Consider the following 11098-nt stretch of genomic DNA (forward strand, 5'->3'; position numbering starts at 1 on the left):
GAAGCCTCGGCGTTTTGAGCTGAAGGTCATTAAAAGACCAGATGGCAGAGAAACCTTTTAGGCTGCTGTTTCCAGAAGTTCCATGGTTCAGTTGGAAGCCCTGGTGCCCTGGCAATGCCCTGCAGAAATGAAGATCAATGGCACCATGTGGTATCAATGCATCTGTGCTTGTCCTGGGCATGGCTGCCCACCTGCTTTGGAGATGAGGAGCAGAAACAAGGCTTGGACCGGTCACATGTCACCATAGCAACTTCTTTGTGTCTGTGCTCTCTTGCTACCCACAAACCAGCTGTGAGGCATGGGTAGTGCCAGGGGCCTGTGGAGGGGGCCAGTGAGGACGGCAGGGAGATGTGGGAGGCTCTGGAGCAGAGTGGCAACAACTTATCCTTCTATTTTTCTCTTTTTAATTTTTTTTATTGAGACATAATTCACATGGTATAAAATCCATCTAAAACAATGCAATGGTTTTTGGTATGTTCAAAAATAATGAAAGTATCACCCCTACCTAATTCCAGAACATTTTCATCACCCCAAATAGAAACCCTGTACCTGTTAGCAGTCACTCTCCATTCCCACGTACCCTCCATGGATTTTCCTATCCGGGGCATTTCATATTCATGGGATCATGTAATATTTGCCCTTCTGTGCCTGATGCAAAGATGGCACAATGGTCTTAGATTTCATCTCTCTTGCAACATGTATCATCCCCCATTTCTTTTTTATTCCAGTAGGGCTTCCTTGGTGGCTCAGTGGTAAAAGAATCTGCCTGCAATGCAGGAGACCCGGATTTGATTCCTGAGTTGGGAAGATCCCCTGGGAAAAGAAATTGCAACCCACTCCAGTATTCTTGCTTGGGAAATCCCATGGATAGAGGAGTCTGGTGGGCTACAGTCCAAGGGGTTACAAAAGAGTCAGACATGACTTAGGGACGAAAGAACAGTATTCCATTGTATGGACGTACCACACTTTGCTATCAATGCATCAGTTGATGACCATTTGGGTTGTTTCTACTTTTTGGCTTTTGTGAACGACATTGCCGTGAACACTCACATTCAAGTTTGTGCATGAACATGTATTCATTTCTCTTGGCTACACATCCAGGAGCGGAGTTCCTGGGTTCTCTTGTTTTTATTCCTGACAGCCCACAATATTCTCATGTTGCAACCCAGGCACATAAAGGGTGTGTAGGATAGAGAGGGATTCAGGCCCTCTGCTCACTGAGGATCCTGCTTTTTGTTTTCCTACAGTTCAGGTCTTTTACTTTCTTTACTCCCCTCATGACAGTGGTTAAATCAGGGTGGCATCAATGGAGTTGGTGAAAAAATGGTCTAATTCTGGATATGTTTTTAAGTAGAGTCAACTGAACCTGCTGATAGATTTGATAAGGGTGTGAAAGAGAGCCAGCAATGATTCATAGGAAATGGGCTCCAACAGTTCAGGCTCCTTGGTTCTCATGAAGTGACCTCTGGGTGGAGCAGGGTGATGATTCAGGTGAACCTAAGTGCCCTTCTTTCTGGGATTTCCCAGGTGGTGCTAGTGGTAAAGAGCCCACCTGCCAATGCAGGTTAGACGTAAGAGACTCGGGTTCAATCCCTGGGTCAGAAAGATCCCCTGGAGGAGGGTATGGCAACCCACTCCAGTATTCTTGCCTGGAGAACCCCATGGACAGAGGAGCCTGGATGGCTGCAGTCCATAGAGTTGCACAGAGTCGGACAGGGCTGAAGTAACTTAGCACGCACCAACGAGGTATTTGCCTTCCTGGACCAGGGATTAGGATCCTACCTGCATCCTCCCAGTGGTGGAACTAGCTCTGCTCAGGCTGTGCTGGGGTATTGATATCAGCTGGGGTGTTGTGTGAGGTCAGCATGTCCTCAGCTAAGGCTGACTCGTGGTGGCCCCTTAGATGTGGCAAGTGAGATTTGCTATAAGGGAGGAGGCAGCTGACCAACATTTGGAAAATGAATCAGGATCTATAAGGTGGGGGTGAATACGGTGGACAGCATGTTAACTGGAGGCAAGGAGGAGGAGGGCAGGCGTGGATGGAGGACCGGAAGCAGGGGCAGAGAGGCACTGGCCATCTCTTCCGTTGGAAAACACTCTCAAGCTTTTCTGTTCACAAATCAATGGAATCATCATTGGGAATGAAGGCTAATTTCTTGTCTGGCTCTGCTGTAAGTCAGAAAATGAGAACTCAACACTCATTACAATCCTCCAGGGATGGAGACAAACTCTCTCATTGACCATTCATGATTAAAAGTGAATAGATCTATCCAGAGAGTCAGATATCAGACTTGAGTCCCTTTCTCTAAGTATGAAAGAGTTTTTTTTTTTTTTTTTTTCTGGATCATGAAAAATAAATGCCGATTTTTCTTCAATCAAGTCAGCATGAGGGATCTATGGGGGAAAGATAGCTGTTCTTGTGATGGAGAATTTTTTGAATTTTTTGCAGCCAAATATTTCCAGGGTTGTTTCTACATGATTGGCTGGAGAGACATTGAGCTGGTGATACAATGGGGGGTTCTGTAGGAGGGCCACCTTCTCAGTGATGTGGGTGGGTGGGGAAAGGGGGCAGATCCTAATGGGGGTCTGGAGTTGAGGGGCCACCATAGAGTTATCATCAGGCATGTGCGTGCAAAGTCGCTTCAGTTGTGTCCAACTCTTTGCAACCCTTGTTGTTGTTCAGTCACACAGTCATGTCTGACTCTTTGTAAAGCCATGGACTGTAGCATGCCAGGCTTCCCTGTCCTTTGCCATCTCCCGGAGCTTGCTCAAACCCATGTCCATTGAGTCAATGATGCCATCCAACCATCTCGTCTTCTGTCGTCCCCTTCTCCTCCTACCTTCAATCCCTCCCAGCATCAGGGTCTTTTCCAGTGAGTCAGCTCTTCGAATCAGGTGGCCAAAGTATTGGAGCTTCAGCTTCAGCATCAGTCCTTCCAGTGAATATTCCGGGTTGATTTCCTTGAGGATTGACTGGTTTGATCTCCTTGCAGTCCAAGAGACTTTCAAGAGTCTTCTTCAACACCACAGTTCAAAAGCATCAATTGTTCGGCCCTCAGATTTCTTTATAGTCCAACTCTCACATCCATACATGACTACTGGAAAAGCTTACATGACTACTTTGACTTTACGGACCTTTGTTGGCAAAATAATGTCTCTCATTTTTAATATGCTAATATGTCTAGGTTGATCATAGCTTTTCTTCCAAGGAGCAAGTATCTTTTAATTTTGTGACTGCAGTCACCATCTGCAGTGATTTTGGAGCCCAAGAAGATAAAGTCTGTCACCATTTCCGTTGTTTCCCCATGCTGTGAAGTGATGGGACTGGATGCCATAATTTTCGTTTTTTTGAATGTTGAATTTTAAGCCACCTTTTTCACTCTCTTCTTTCACTTTCATCAAGAGGCTCTTTAGTTCTTCGCTTTCTGCTATCAGGGTGGTGTCATCTGCATATCTGAAGTTATTGATATTTCTCCTTGCAATCTTGATTCCAGCTTGTGCTTCATCCAGCCCAGCATTTCTCATGACTATGTACCTGCAGTTGTGTCAGACTCTGCAAATGCCTTCTTTCATTTGAGTTCTCCTGGCAGCCCTGTGGGGCATCTTACAAAGGAAGAAACATCAACACAGAAAATTAAGTATCTAAAATACAAATGTGAGATTCAAACACGGTTTTATCTGGTTTCAAATCCCAGCTTTGGAGTTAACTTGCTATCCTAGTCTGCCTTTAGCAACCATAAGTTTGATTTTTGAGATCTGGTGGTCTGTTTCTGCTTTGTAAATAAGCTCATTTGTATCATTTTTATTAGATTCCACATGTAAGTGATATCATATGATAGTTGTCTTTCTCTGTCTGACTTCTCTTAGTATGAAAATCTCGAGGGCCATCCATGTTGCTGCAAATGGTATTGTTTCTTTTTTTTTTTTTTGATGGCAAAGAAGATATACAATGGTCAAAAAGCTGTGGGGATAGTGGGTTGCTTGAATGGATATTTTTTAGAAGCTCTCCAGTGGGGAAGAAAAAAGCTGGGCTTGATTTGGGAAGGGGATAGAGATAAGAGGAACTGTCCGGTGGGTGGGGCCAGCCCTGGGATAGACTCAGGCCCGGGGAGCCTGGCTGTGTCCTGAGCATCCATTGCTTTGAAGCACCAGCCAATGAGAGGGTGGTGGAGACAGTGGAGAGGACTGGAAGGAGTGGGAATGGTATCTGAGCCCCAGATAGGAGCGGTCAGCGCTAGGATTCCTTCCAGTGGGAACTGAGAATGCAAACCCGGAAAGCAAGACAGAAACTTGCTTGAATCGACTTATTAACAGCAAGGGGATTATTAAAACTGAGAATCCTGGGATGCCAAGGTTTCAGCTTGGGTCTCCAGATAATGGGTCCATGGCCGTCTGATTTGTTCCAGACAAATCTCCAATTGTCCTTCCTGTGTTGATAAGGCCAGACAGGGGCTAAGTGCCTGTAGACAGGGTTGGTTTTCTTCCCCATGTATTGTGAGCTGCATTCCTGACCTTTGGAGGAGGTCTCCTTCAGTCATCTGTGTGGGACCCACTGTCAGATCGTGAACTTGGATCCATAACAATGATTGGAGACTGAGCTGACTCTAATGCATATGAATTGTGTGACCTTGGGTAAGTCACCCTCTCATCAGGCTTATTTATAGAAATCGGCAAGCTAATTTTAAAATGTATACGAAAAGCAAAGGACCTGACACAGCAAAACAGTTTTGAAAAAAGAAAATACACTCAAAAAACAAAGCTAGAGGACTCCTCCACCTGATTTTGAGACATACTATAAAACCACAGTAATCAAGACCATGTGGTATTGGGAAAAAGATAGACACATAAATCAATAGAATAGAACAGAATCCAGAAATAGACCACACATATATGGTCAATTGGTTTCGACAAAGATGTCAAGAAGTTCGATGGAGAAAGAATGACCTCTTCAACAAATGATGCTGAAAAAAAATTGGATATCTAGTATGCCAGAAAAGAACTTTGAACTATACTTTGCACCCTATGCAAAAATTAGCTAAGATGAATCATAGTGATTGTAAAACCTAAAGCTACAAAACTTCCAGATGAAAACATAGTAGAAATCTTTGTGACCCTGCATTAGGCAAGGATTTCTCATATAGGACACAAAATGCATGAACCATAAAAGAAAAGAAATGCATAGAACTTCATCAGAATTAAAAACTTAACACTCTTCAAAAGACACTCATTCAAGAAAATGAAAAAACAAGATACCTTGGAGACAATATTTGCAAGACGCTGTTGATAAAGAACTAGTATTCTGGTATTAACTTTGTGAACGAAGAACTTGAATAAAGGGCTCTCACAATTCAAAATAAGAAAACAAGTAAACTAGTTTTTAAAAAATGGACAAAAGACTTGAAGAGATACTTAACCAGAGAATATGTATGGGTAGAAAATGAGCACATGAAAAAATGCTCAGCATTAGTAGTTATTACGGAAATGTAAATTAAAGTCACAATCAGCTGTGAGCTGCACCTTCTTTACCCATTCCTCTGGTGATGGGCATTTAGGTTGCTTCGCTGTATTGACTGTTGTAAATAGTGCTGCAGTGAACCCTGGGGTGCAGCTCTCTTTTTCATATTATGGTTTTCTCTGGGTATATGCCCAGGAGTGGAATTGCTGCATCATATTGTGGCTCTATTTTCAGTTTTTTCGGGAATCTCCGCACTGTTCTCCATAATGGTTGTCCCGATTTACAGCCCCACCAGCAGCGTAGGGTGATTCTCCACAGCCTCTCCAGCATTTATTGTCTATAGATTTTTTGATGATGGCAATTCTAACTGGTATGTAGTGATACCTCATTGTAGTTTTGATTTGCCTTTCTTTAATAATTCATGATGTTGAGCATCTTTTTGTGTGCTTTTTGGGCGTCTGCATATCTTCATCATAAGAAGAATGAAATAATGCCATTTGCAGCAACGTGGATGAACCTAGAGATGATCATATTAAGTGAAGTCAGTCAGATAAAGACAAATATCATATGATATCACTTATATGATATCTAATAAAATGATACAAATGAACCTATTTACAAAACAGAAACAGTCTTACAGATCTTGAAATCAAGCTTATGGTTACCAAAGGGGAAATGGGGGGAAGTGATAAATCAGGAGATTGGGAATGATGTATATACACTACTATATATAAAATAGATAACTGATAGGACTTTATAGCACAGGGAACTCTACTCAATATTCTTTAACAATCTATATGGGAAAAGAATCTGAAAAAGAATCTACCTGCCAATGTAGGAGGCGCAGGAGATGTGGGTTCAATCCCTAGGTTGGGAAGATCCCCTGGAGTAGAAAATGGCAAACCACTCCAGTATTCTTGCCTGGAGAATCCCCATGGACAGGGGAGTCTGGGTGGAGCCCATGGGGTCGCAAAGTGTTGGACATGCCTGAGCAGACATGCACGCATATATCATAACTGATTCACCTTGCTATACACCTAGAACTAACACAGCATTGTAAATCAGCTGTATTCCAACACAAGTTTTTACCAGATCACCATTGGCTGCCACTAACACAACGTTGTAAATCAGCTGTATTCCAACACAAGTTTTTACCAAATCGCTGTTGGCTGCCACTCCATACCTATTGGAATGGCTGACCACTCCCAGTCCCCACTAGTCTGGTCACTGTTGGTGATGATGTTAGACCGGAGCTCTCAGAAGGTTTGTTTTTTTCCTTTTTCTGGCTTGTGGGATAGTTCCTTGCCCAGGGATTGAACTCGGGCCATGGCAGTAAAAGCACTGAGTCCTAACTACTGGACCACCAGGAAGTTCCCTCAGAAGCATCTGCTGGGAATGCAAAGTCGAATAATCACTTTGGAAAATAGTCCAGTCATTTCTTATAAAGTTAAAAACACATATTCTACCACTCAGGAGCCCCTGCTAGGTGTTTACCGAAAGGAAATAAAAAGATTCACCCATGCAAAAACGTGTTTGCAAATGTTTATAGTGGCTTTATTTATAACCACCACAAATTGGAAACAATCCCGTTGTCTATCCACTGGTGAAGGAATGAAAAGAAATGTGGTCAATCCATATACTGGAATTCTGCTCAGCAAAAAATAGGAACAGACTGCTATACAGACCCAGACATGGATGCATCTCAAGTGTATGATGATGTTTGAAAGAAGCCAGACTCAAAAGGTTACCTATGGCAGGATTGCATCCCTATGACATTCTAAAGAAGGCAAACCAATAGGAATGGCAAACTCAACAGTGGTTTCACGGAGCTAGGTGTGGTGGGGAGGGGCCTGACTGTGAAGCGGCATGAGGGAAATTTTGGGGCTTCCAGCAGTGTTCTGAATCTTGATTGTGGGTGTGGTTATTGACTGTGCATTTGCCAAAACTTAGAGAACTGTACTGGGCTTCTCTGATGACACAGTGGGTAAAGAATCCGCTTGTAATGCAGAAGACACAAGAGACGTGGGTTTAATCTCTCGGTTGGGAAGAGCCCCTGGAGAAGGAAATGGCAGCCCACTCCAGTATTCTTCCCTGGGAAATCCCATGGATAGAGGAGCCTTGCAGGCTACAATCTAAAGAATCTCAAAGAATCCAACACGACTGAGCGATGATGCACGCGTGCATACATAGAACAGTCTGTTAAAAAGCTTGAATTTCATCGAGTGTTAAAAACCTGACAAGGGGCCTCCCTGGCAGTCCAGCGGTTAAGACTTTGCCTTCCAAGGCAGAAGGTGCGGGTTTAATCCCTAGCTGGGGAGCTAGGATCCCCCATGCCTTGCGACCAAAACACATAAAACGGAAGAATAAAGACTTAAAAAAAACAAAACCTGACCAAAAATGAACACTTCTTGAAATGGTAGTTTCCGTCAATCGAAAACAATCAAATAGTTGCAGTTTCATGTGATGTGATACGTAACATGATAAATCACGCTGGGTTGATAATAAATAGCAAGTCTGCAGGGAACTTTGTAGGGGAAGGGGTTTTGTGGTCCATGGTATAAGAAGGATGATGCTGGCAGAGCCATCGGGCTGGAAGGGAATATCTGTTCATCAGATTGACAGGGATGTACTGTCCAGAGTTTTCCTGAATTGAGCCTGATCATGCCAACACATCTTCGAGTCCTTTTTCTGAAGCCTCTCCTGGACCTCGCTGGAGCGGGGACAGGACTGTATCCTGGACACCATCACTCGTGCTGGACTCCAAACCTCACATCTCAGTGCCCCGCTGTCCGCCAGCTGCCTCAGCTGTCAGTGAGCACACAGCCATTTCCTCGGAGCTGACAAGTAAAAAGCCAGTAATTCTCCATCAGGCCAAGGCTATTTCCACAGCACACCACGGAATGGCCATTTCAAAGGGGTAGAGCGCAGGAACGATCCTTAAAGCTGTCCTGGCATGGGAGATTTAAGGACCTGAAAGGTATTGTTGGGCTGTCCCATTACTGGATGAACGTTCAATAACAGGTATTACCTGATTAGAGGTAAAAATCCCCAGTATCTTCATGTTTACCTCCTTGTGGATTTGATCCTTCCAGGGCAGACAAAGTCCTTGTCAGGAACTGCTTCCTTTCATGAGGGTTCGTTGTCTGGAGAGAGTATGCTTTTGTCTTCAGAAAAGTAGGTCCATTTTTGAACTACTTTCTTCAACTTTGATAAAGGGAAAAGCCCTTTTATCTCCCCTGAAGTTCTTTTCTGCTCCAGGCTCACCTTAGCTGGGTCTGCAACATTCTCTGACCCCACCAAAGGCAGGCTGCCTCTTGAAGGGTCTCCAGCAGAAACCAAGTATTAAGGCAAAGCACAGACACGACCCCAAAAGCTCTTCCCGTAATGAAGGAGTCTTTCTAAACCCATAAAATTATCTGATGTAACATGGTCTCAGGAAATAGGAATCTGTTTTGGGAGAACATCTGCTTTTATCACATTTAGGGGAAAATTGAGGAAGAGAAGGAATTTGCTTATTGCTTTCCCTTTCCATGGTTTCTGTTAATTTTTTTGCGAGAGACTTAGGATTTGAACTAATGTCTTATAGTTCTTTTCCCACCAACCTGAGACTTGTTTTTCTCCATCTTCCCAGTGTATGGCAGTGTTTGAAATGTAGTAGGGAGAAGGAAGGAAATGACTATTTACTGAGTGTCCGTCCATTATACAGTTAGTTCTAGGGAGGTGCTTTATGAGTGTGTGTGTGTGTGTGTGTGTGTGTCCCTATAAGTGTATTGGTTAGCTATTGCAACAGTAATGCTATATCACAAACCATCCTAAAGCTCAGCAGTTTTAAAAAGCCTCAATGGGTTTTTTTTTTCTGTTGCAGGGATTTTTTAATGTATTGACTAATTTATTTTTTAAATTTAGCTTTTATTTTATGTTGGAGTATAGTTGACTTACAATGCTGTGGCAGTTTCTGGTGTACAGGAAACTGAATCAATTATGCATATATACACATCCATCTTTTTCAGATTCTTTTCCCATGTAAGTAATTACAGAATATTGAGGAGAGCTCCCTGTGATATACAGTAGTCCTTATTGATTATCTATTTTATGTATAGTAGTGTATATATGTTAATCCCAAACTCTTAATTTATCCCTCCCCCTCACCTTTCCCCTTTGGTAACCATAAACTTGGTTTTGATGTCTGTAAGTCTATTTCTGCTTTGTAAACAAGTTCATCTGTGTCACTTTTAGATTACATTATGAGTGATATCTTTCTCTGTCTGACTAACTTCACTTAGTGTGGCAATCTCTAGCTCCATCCTTGTTACTGCAAATGGCATTATTTTATCCTTTTTTGTGGCTGAGTAACATTCCATCATATATATGTACCATATCTTCTTTATCCATTCCTGTGTTGATGGACATTTAGGTTGCTTCTGAGGAAGTTTATAGTAATACAATCTTGTGTCAGGAAACAAGAAAAAATCTCGAACAAACAACCTAAACTTACACCTAAAACAATTAGAGAAAGAAGAACAAACAAAACCCAAAGTCAATCTTTTTTTTTTTTTACAAAAGTTTGTTCTTAAATATACAATCGGTTCCAAGACAACACTTCATTCTAGCTATAGGCGGCAACAGATATCCGACAGGGAATCCAGGTGTTTAAACAGGAATGGAACTAAGGGTCATCATTGCCTCAGGCACAAGGAACAGCTTACTTTTTGCCAGATTTCTTAATTCCACCAGTGGCCACGGGGCCTTTCCCCTGGCCTTTGCTTTTAGCTCCTCGAGTTTCTTCTGCTCCTCCTTCTGCTTCTGCTTGAATGCCTTATCTTGCCCATCTCCTTGGCTTGCTTCTTGGGCTGCTTCAGGGGCTTCTTCTTGCCACCTTCACGGCCCGACGTGGCGCCTGCCGCCCCTTCCCCAGACCCTGCCACCAGAAGCGGCCAAAGTCAATCATTTGTCCTTGTTCATACTGTCTAGGGTTTGGCTGGTCTAAGTTGAGTGGGGCTGGGCGTGGTTAGGTGGTTCTTGTTGTAGGTCTGTGAGTTAACCAGGATGGTTCTGTTCTGGGCTGGTCATTGAGGTGGCTTTTCTCCATGTGTCTCTCATCCTCCTGGGACCAGGAGTCCAGCCAAGGCAAGCTTTTTTCTTGACCATGACAGAGGGACTAGAGACCAGGCGGAAACACTCAAGGCCTCTGTGGCCTATGCTAGGAATTGGTACACTGTGGTGTTCAGCTCTTTCAATCTGTCAAAGCAAGTGACATGGCCAAATCTAAAATCAGGGGATGGGGAGTCCTGCGGAGGAGGTGGTGGGCCGGGAGGGGGGCGCTTCAAACTCAGAAGGCAAAGCATGAGCAAGAAATGAAGACAGGGCAGTAATACAGTTCACGATAAGGTTTAATCCTGGCAGCAACCCTGTGTGCTAGATATGCACTATTCCCATTTTACTAATGAGAAGACTAAGGGAGAAGAAGGCCACACCCACGTTTCAAAGCTCATTCTCAAACAAACAAAAAAACAAACAAAAGAATGCTATTTAAGATCTGCATTTAAAATAGAGTACTTGTTCCTAACTGTACGTACATGCACACACACATCAGTTAGGATATATTTATATATTATGGAAATAATGTAAGTATTATACAAAGAG

The 11098-nt window shown here is 43.1% G+C and overlaps 1 pseudogene; it reads right to left on the reverse strand.

Annotated features, from left to right (window-relative positions):
• Window positions 1-10102: 10102 nt before the first annotated feature.
• On the reverse strand, window positions 10103-10386 carry LOC110138275 (translation machinery-associated protein 7-like; annotated as a pseudogene).
• Window positions 10387-11098: the final 712 nt, after the last annotated feature.

This window comes from Odocoileus virginianus, chromosome 16 (genome assembly GCF_023699985.2).
Source record: "Odocoileus virginianus isolate 20LAN1187 ecotype Illinois chromosome 16, Ovbor_1.2, whole genome shotgun sequence".
Lineage (NCBI taxonomy): Eukaryota > Metazoa > Chordata > Mammalia > Artiodactyla > Cervidae > Odocoileus > Odocoileus virginianus.